Below are 8003 nucleotides of genomic sequence, written 5' to 3' on the forward strand. Positions count from 1 at the left end.
ACTGGTAATGTTTAAGATAAGCAATCTGCCTCTATAATGAACATACTAACAAATAAAGAAAATACTAGCAGAGAATTTTCATTCCCTGTAGCTTAATTACAAGTGAAGTTTTAGGATGACAGAGTATGCATAAGGTACTAGGAAATACACTTATCAAACCAGAGAGTCCCTTGCACTGCACAAGCTCTTATGAATATTACAACAGGGTAAGTTAAAGAACATTAGGCTAAATAGAAGGTACGGGTACACTTAAATCACTAACAGAAAAATGTATTTCTGTTAGATACTAGTGCAGTTTTCATTCTAACATGAAATTCCTTGGAAAATTCTTGCTTAATATCACACATGATATGCATAAACCAAAACTAAGTGATGGACTTAAACTGCCATCAAGTGAACACATGAAATCTTGAATTTGAGTGAAGTTTAAGAATATTAAATGGACACAAATTTAAACCCAGATCCAGAAGAAAACCCTGGAATCTTAAAAGAAGTGGACTGCAACTCACAAAATAAAGAAGACCTAAAGAAGAAAGTGACAGTGAAGGAAACCCAGATCCCAAACTTGCCCGGAGACACAAAGCCGGCACAAGACAGACAACACAACAGTAAGACAAAATAACCATGTAGTACTAATTAATCTAACAGAAGAAACAGAAACTTCAAACTTTAATAACCCAATGAAGTTAACTGAAGCAATAAACAAATCAATATTCCAAAAGTATATAATAGAGGACAGACTAAGAGTACTTGGAACAGGAAAGGCATTAAGATTTGAAGTTAAGAATTTGACAAAATTATCACCTTTAAACCAAACAAACAAGTTAGGGGACTGATACATAAACTGTAAACAGCCTGCCTCAAATAAAAAACAGAATGTTCACACGGCATAATATATCCAGTTGATACAAAATTAGACACCAAAGAAAGAAAAGACAAATTAAGACCACTGCTTGGTTAAAATAGTGAAATAATAGAAGTAACTAGAATTAATAAAATCAACAAAGATAAAGAAGACACAAAGAAATGGCTCCCAACCAAATCCCTCAGAATAACTTTTAAAGGAACTCTAACAGAGTCGCCATAGGACATACATCATATGAAGTACAACAGTATACCTTCCTGATCCCAAAATGTTACAAATGTCTCAGATATGGTCATGGAATCGTATCTTGCAAGAACAAAAGTAGATGTAGCAAGTGTAGTAAATTCAACCATGATTACAAACATTGTACAAATAATCCCTACTGCTTTTACTGCCATGAGAACCATCTACCATATACAAATGCATGTAAAATACACAGAATGGCACAACAAATAATCACCGAGAACATAACACCCAATAACATAGACATCAAGAAATGGTTTCATGAACTGAAACTCCTCCCCTATCAAAATAATAACAACCCCAACACAAAACCACACACAAAGCCCAACAAAAAAACACCCACAAACAATGAAAATGCAAAGACACCCCCACACACTCAACAAACAGAAAGCAACACAACTCAGACTTATGCCCAAATCATAAGCCAAGTCTTTTGTATAAAAGATAATATACAATATAAACAAATAAATTTAAGATTGACAGATTGAAAAACAAAATTGAAACTATGGGAATAAAAACTAGCTATAAAAATAATTGGATGAACATCTTACTGATTTATAATCCATGCAATAACTTAAGCCAAAATGACATAGAATATTACAGAGAACAAAAAAATGACTCAAAATTAATAATAGGAGATTTCAATACACATCATACAAGTTGGAATCCTATCTTGAGCCTTAATCAAACAAACAAAACAGGTAAAAGTCCATTTAAAGTAATAGCAGAAAAAAATATCATGTTATTAACTCTTCCCGGTCCAATCACCAGAATAGACCCATGAAACGCAAAGGAATCAACACTAGACCTAATTCTAGCTTCTCCGACCCTAAGCCACTTAGAAATTGATACAAGACCAAACAAAGGAAGTGACCACTTACGAGTAACAGTAAGGGATAACGCCATACAAGAGTCCCCTCAATCAAAAGAAGTTCAATAATGAAGGGTGAATAAAATATAAAAAAAGAACTAAATAATACAGATTCAGAAAAAAAATAAAATTAAAAGACTTAGAAGACCTTATAAGAAACACAGGAAAAAAAAACAAATTTGAAGAAGACAATAAAACAATTCAAATAAAGCTTATAATAAATGGGAAAAAAGGCCAAATAGTGAAAATCTAGAAGAATATAATAAAAACTATTAACAGAAGCTAGAAAAATTATAGAGAAAGAAAAAAAAGGATCTTTGGGAAAATTCTGCAGTTCAATAGGATTTTAACAAGCCAGCAAAAAAAAAAAAATTGGAAAGAAAACACAAATTAATTATCCTTTAATTGACAAAAACCAACCAGTCACTGAAATAGAAAAGAAACTAGAAATTAGTTTTTGGTATTTAAAGTAGAATACCAAAAAATGGCAAACAAAATACAAAAATACCAAAAAATAGCAAACAAAATACAAAAATACCAAAAAATAGCAAACAAAAATACCAAAAAATAGCAAACAAAAATACAAAAATACCAAAAAATACCAAACAAAAATACAAAAATAATGTTGACAGATAATGAAAGGAAAGAACTTCTAAACAACCCAAGTAATTTAGGAACAAATGATAAGATCACAAAAAAATCTTAGCTATAACAAACACAAAAAATAAGAAAACATATGGACCTGACAAAATTCCATAAAAAAATTTACAAATATTCTCCCCCTAAAATTTTAGAAATAATAATAAAACAAATAAATTCTTATTGGATCAAAGGAGAATACCCACAAGATTCTAAAAATGCAATTATAAGACCCATTCAAAAACCAAGAAAAAATCCAAATGAATCAAAGTCATACAGATTCATTAGCTGAATAAATTGTAAACATAGACATCACAGGATTTAGACCAAATCATACTACGATGATTGTATTAAAAAGGATAGAAACAAACTAATGCCAGCAAAGATAAAACATAGTGGCTTGCATAGACCTAGAAAAAGCATTCACCAAAGTAAATCATGTTGAACTAATGAAAAAATATCTAACATTGGAATAAAAGGAGATTTACTAAAATGAGTACATATTTTTTTAAAAGAAAGAATGTTCCAAAGAAAAATATGAAACCAAAATTCTATTAAAAAGAACAATATTGAGCGGTGTCCAGCACTCTTCAACTTCATGATAAATGATAAAAAAAACTGACAGAGCTAAAAAAAAACAAAAAAAAACTATACATAGATGATATAACAATAATAACCACAAGTCAACATATACACAAACCCATAAATAATACTAAAAGAGTTTTAAAACAAGTAAGAGTATGGGCAGATACCTGGGATCTAAAGATAAATTTATCAAAAAGTAAGCTGTTATATTTCACATGAAATTGTAGATCTTGCAACAAAGAAAGCTCATGAATTAGAAAACCCAAGATACTAATATTATAATAAAAGACATAAAAGAAAAAATCAAAGACAATGAACAGCCACAAAAACCCTGATCACAAAGATAACACCCCACAACCCTGGTCTTGATCAGAAAACAGAAAATTAGATGTATGTCTTACAAGGATACTAACTAAACATACAAGACTGAAAGAATATCTACACAAACTAAATTGAGAAACCAATTCAAATTGCAGATGGTGTCAACATCCAGAAGAAATAATTGAGCACTTAACATTACAGTGCCCAAGATTCCATTCTGAAAGAACTAAATTATTAGAAGCATTAAAAAAAATAAAAATAACTAAATCCAAATATCTCTCTACTTGTAACTGGGGAAAATCAACCTCCTGCTAAGAAGTACTACATACTAAGACACATGAAAATCTTCTTACAAAGATCAAGAATAATAAATATCATATGAAACAGAGATCAAATTAAAAATAACAGAGGAAAACCTTCAAACAATAGAGAAGATTCAAATAAACAAGATCCAGGGAATATACACATAATTAGTCTAAAACCCTATAAAAGAAGAAAGAATACTCACTGATTCAAAATCTACATCAATAACTAACTGTTGTGAGCTCATCATATTAATTATAAAAATTAAAATACATAAAAAGTTAAATTTTCATTAATTCATTAGAAAATCTTGGAATGATGACCACACATGATAGAGAAAAATATACTTGGATTTTTTTTTGTTTGATAATATTTGTAATAATAAGTCATAGCATGTCATCTGCATGTCATTTTCACTTTTTTCAGTATAGCAAAAATGTACTAAATCTTTTGAAGACTTCCCTTTTCACAATATAACCAAATAAAGTAACACCATGGTCTCTGCACTGTGTGATCCAGCACAAGATAAGAACCCTACCCTATGCAAACTCTTTTACACATAGACAGGTGTAGATCCCTATTCCTTGGTAAATTGCCAGGAAGGTCTCCAAATTCTACCTTCACAGAAGAATGGATAGTGGACGTTCGTTGGCCTTTGTTGGAGCACCAAGCATGGATGTCACAGATGATTGGACTTAGCATGCAGGAATAAATTTACAGATTACAATTATGAAGTTACTCTTTACACCAAATAGTGTTGCTTCACGTATCTACATAGGAGATCTTTTAGGTGTTGTTTTGCTTTGAAGTTTTACCTATTCTGAATATCTTTCGTGATAGAGAATGTATCCTAAATATAGCACTTATCTCGTGCATACAATGAAACAAGTTACACCATCGAATGCTGGTTTGCAAACGAATAGATATGTACAGTACAACCATGAAAGGGTCAGAGGCAAGGAATGATTGTCATTAACGTTTGAAAGCTCACCTGCCCTCCAGTCAGCTGACAGAGGATGCCGGCTGTAAACATTCCCACGTGCGTTTCCCGCAATTGCTAAATGCCGCCATGCAAACTTTATTTTTTGTTTTTTAGTGCCAACTGCAGCAGATGAATGCTTCTCTTCAATGAACCCGTAAACATTCCCGTGAACTATTTATTACTATATCTACCTATTGTCTATCTATCTATCAATTCTAACTTTCTTCATTTCTATTCTATGTATATCTATCAATCTATGCCTGACTGTCTATCTATCTATCAATTCTAACTTTCTTCATTTCTATCCTATGTATATCTATCAATCTATGCCTGACTGTCTATCTGTTTGTTTGTCTGTCTTTCTCATTGTCAGTCAGTCTGTCTATCTATCTATTCATCTGTCTATCTATCTATCAGTTATAATTTTCTTTTATTTTTATAAATCTATATTTGTCTACCTATCTATTTATCTAAATATAATTTTATTTACTTATCTATCTGTCTGTCTGTCTGTCACTGTCTGTCTGTCTTTTGCCTGTCTGTCTGTCTGTTTCTGTCATTCTGTCTGTTTATCTATCAGTCTATCTATCCGAATGTTTACCTATCTATCAGTTTAAAGACAGACAGATTAATAGATAAATACGCAGACTGACAGTTGGAAAATGTTGCGCTACGACTCCCGTCACAAGCCCTATGGTAACTCCTGTGGTAACACGCTGTTGGTTAGGAAGAATGGCATTGCCAAATAGCTTCTCAGTTATGAAGTGAGAGTGGCGTAAGTCCTTCAGTGGAATGAATGGATGTGGTATAATAATGATAATAATAATAATTGATATTATTACTATTATTATTTTATTTGCCATTTTTATTATCGTTGCCTGCATCATTAATATTGTTATCATTATCATTATTATTATTTTTAGTAGTAGTAGTAGTATCATTATTATCATGGTCATTCTTATTCTTATTCTTACTGTCTTCATCATCATTATCATCATATCATTATTATAATTATTATTGTTATTATCATTGTTATCATGATTATTTTTAGTATTACTATTATCGTATATATAATATATATAATATATATGTACATAAATAAATATACATAGAAGAATAAATAAATAAATGAATATATATATATATATAGATAGATAGATAGATAGATAGATAGATAGATAGATAGATAGATAGATAAATAGAGAGAGAGAGAGAGAGTGTGTGTGTGAGTGAGTCCCAAGCCTATACACTATCTATCCTGGTAAACCTATTCCTGCCCAACCTCAACAACCTGCTTGCTTGCCTGGTTATGAAGCAGTGGCAGTGCTCTACTATTCCTCCCAGAGGCCACCATAAGAATGCTCCTCTCTCTCATCTGCCCTCCAATCTCTATATTCCTATTCCTCTACATTCAAAGTAATTGCTGATATCCATCCTCCTCCTTCTCAAGTTCTCCTTATCCATCTTCCTCCCCCTCTCTTCCAGCACACCCCATCCTTCCACTCTCTATGTGCACCATCCTCTCTTCTTTCCTCATTATCCTTACTGCTCCCAACTGCATGCTTATGTGACTCCCTCTTATCACAAAATGAGGGGAAGGATAAGGAGGACACAAAGTGTCCTCCATATCCTTCCCCTCCTGATGTTCTTTCTGATACTTCATCACCCTGTTCCCTTACCTCATCCCTGTCTCTACTTATACTCCTCTGACATCCATTTCTACCCTTATAACCCACTGATTGCTTCATAATGGTTCTTTTGCAGTTTCCCTCTTACAATGTTCCTTTTCCTTCCTCAGACACATAGATACTCTGCATTTAATCTAACTGCCCTTAACTCTCTTACAAATCCAGGCTTTACTCTATTTGCCCTTTTTACTTCCATACTATCCTCTAGTATTATACAACTTTTGGCATCTAACACATTTTGTTCTATTAGCTTACTGATTTTTACCCTTTTCGTCACAATAGTTTTGATGATTTTTGACGTCTAGCACATTTATTGCATACTCTTGCACACACACACACATACACACACACACACACACACACAATCCCTATACTGGCCCCAGTCTCCGCCTCCCAAGCCCCCCCACGGCATTTAGGGGGGTATTGCACAATAAATCTGTAATTATTTAATGGACTAAAGACTGGCTTCTCCCCTGAAATGAGCACTTTACTTCAAATATTTCAAGGATATCTTTTTTTATCCCAATCCCTAAGATACAAAAGCAGGCTCTGAAATGTGTATTGTCATTTACCATACTTTTCAATTTCTATTTTAAAGTTCAGTTTTAATGTACTGAAGCTCAATATGCTTAATTGCTGAATAATACCTTCTGTAACAAAATATGTTGCTATATGATAACCTTCCTTAGCAATACTGTTAAAACAATAGTGTTATTGAGAGCTGAGGTGCTACTAATGCTAATACAAAAGTATTGACCAATATGTATGTCAATACTGGCCAGCTCTGCATATCGCAACTCAGGAAATCCTTATTTTTTAGCATCAAATACAAGCCATCTAACACAAATAATAATATTGACTTTATGTAATCATAATCAAAATAAAAATGTAATTTCACCATTTTGTCATTTCTGCAAATTAAAACTATCAATGCATAATATTTTATTACAATCTATGATTGATCCAGCCATTATTTATTTTATTTTGAGTAAGTGAGCATACACTATATATGAAAAAGAACTTGGAATGCAGTGCAATAACTCCCTGATTTTTAGCATAATGAAAAGAAGAAATATTAATCTTTATGTGGGGCAGGTCAATTATCAAGAGTCACGCCAGCTAGAAACAAATGGACAATGATTCTGTAAAATATTGGAAGTATGAGCGTGAAGGCCACCATGTTAATTCTCACCCATATTTGCACAAGGGAAAATATGGCTGAGTATAGAGCATATATGTGTAGCTATATCCAAATAAATGAAGTTCACATGTCTTTCATCATCATCATTTGGAGCTAACGCCGGCAGGGGCGCATAGCCGCATCCACCCTCCGCTTCCACCTACGAGGATCCCTCATGGCGAGCCGCCAGGCAGGGGCCCGGCCCATCTCTAGTTCCTCACGACAGGTTTGATCGATCTGCCCAAGCCACGACCTTCTCGGTCGTCCCACAGGCCTCCTCCACCCAGGGTTGTCTCGGACAGAGACAACCTGATGGGCAGGATCAT

The 8003-nt window shown here is 33.2% G+C and overlaps 1 protein-coding gene across 1 annotated transcript in view; it reads right to left on the reverse strand.

The window, feature by feature from the left end:
• Nucleotides 1-4969, reverse strand: part of LOC125026208 (bifunctional peptidase and (3S)-lysyl hydroxylase Jmjd7-like) — a 10320-nt gene extending 5351 nt beyond the window's left edge. Inside the window, exon 1 of the mRNA XM_047614511.1 lies at nucleotides 4819-4969. The gene's annotated coding sequence lies outside the window, so the exon portion shown is untranslated. The remainder of the gene's footprint in view (nucleotides 1-4818) is intronic.
• Nucleotides 4970-8003: the final 3034 nt, after the last annotated feature.

Source organism: Penaeus chinensis, chromosome 6 (assembly GCF_019202785.1).
Source record: "Penaeus chinensis breed Huanghai No. 1 chromosome 6, ASM1920278v2, whole genome shotgun sequence".
Taxonomy (NCBI): domain Eukaryota; kingdom Metazoa; phylum Arthropoda; class Malacostraca; order Decapoda; family Penaeidae; genus Penaeus; species Penaeus chinensis.